This window comes from Haplochromis burtoni, unplaced genomic scaffold (genome assembly GCF_018398535.1).
Source record: "Haplochromis burtoni strain Fernald_Lab_line unplaced genomic scaffold, NCSU_Asbu1 Contig_281, whole genome shotgun sequence".
Classification (NCBI taxonomy): domain Eukaryota; kingdom Metazoa; phylum Chordata; class Actinopteri; order Cichliformes; family Cichlidae; genus Haplochromis; species Haplochromis burtoni.
The window spans coordinates 259,120-260,300 of record NW_024582642.1 but is presented as its reverse complement, the minus strand read 5'-3'; positions in this window follow the sequence as shown (position 1 = coordinate 260,300).

The window sequence follows — 1,181 nt, the reverse complement described above, 5'->3', positions numbered from 1 at the left end:
TAGGCTTTCGAGCCTATACAGCTTGGAGTAAGACAACATGCATGAAGAGGATGATGTGGACAAAATACTCATTTGCCTAATAATTCTGCACTCCCTGTAGTTTGTCGTCAGTTCAGAGTGAAATAACCTTTAAGGTGGTTTTAGAGTTCTCCATGGCAACCAAGACTAATTTTTATAATCTTTGCAAAAAAACAAGCCTTGTCCATTTCTCTACACCACCCTTACGATTGCGAAATCCGTGATTCTCCGGCCAGCTAAAGTCTACAACCTCCCACATCCCAATAGAGAAGGAATGGAAAAGTATATCAAGGAGTCACTGGCAGCAAGAATAATCCAATTATCTCCTTAAATAAGTGGATTAAGAATGTGCTGTTTTTTTCACTGTTAAAGTGCGCTGTGATTTTTTTCTTTGTGAAGAATTAAGAATAAGCCACTCAGGCCATGCGCAGACTACTGAAAACTGAATCATATCACTGTTAAAAACAAATACCCATTTCTTCAGCTTTTTGAAGAAGATGTGTAATGCATATCACCTAGTGTGGATAAGGGCAGACTGCTTTCATCACCCCCTTTGGACACTCTGAATATTTATTGATGCCCTTTGGCCTCACCATTGCTCCTGCAGTCTTCCAAGACCTTCTGAATGCCATTTTGAGAGATTTTCTTAAAGTTGTGCTAAAACAACTTCACTGAAGAATTTTCTGAGTGCCTTTCCTGCTGGGCAAAAAAGAATCGGTTATGGCCTTTAAGGACTGCAGCAGAGACACAAGCCACACCCTACCACAAGTAGATTTAGAAAACAAGATATTCCAAAACCTGACTGACATGAATTATTTAAACTTTGAAAATTCTCCATTTTGCTTATTATGAAAGAGTTGCAAAGTCTGCTGTATTACAGAAGTGGACTGTTTTCTGGAATAGGAACCTGGATGCATTGGCCCTGTCTACTGATGATCATCAGTGTTGTCATAATTGTAGTAAGCAATAGTTAACAGAGGAGCTAGAGTTGCTATTGGCTCTTGTACACTAGAAGGAGGATCAATCAATCAATCAATCAATAAATCAATCAATCAATCAATCTTTATTTATGAAGCACTTTTCATACAAAAAATGTAGCATAAAGTGCTTTACATAGTTAAAAGCAGCCCACCCCACCCTCCAACTCACTCCCCACACTCTCA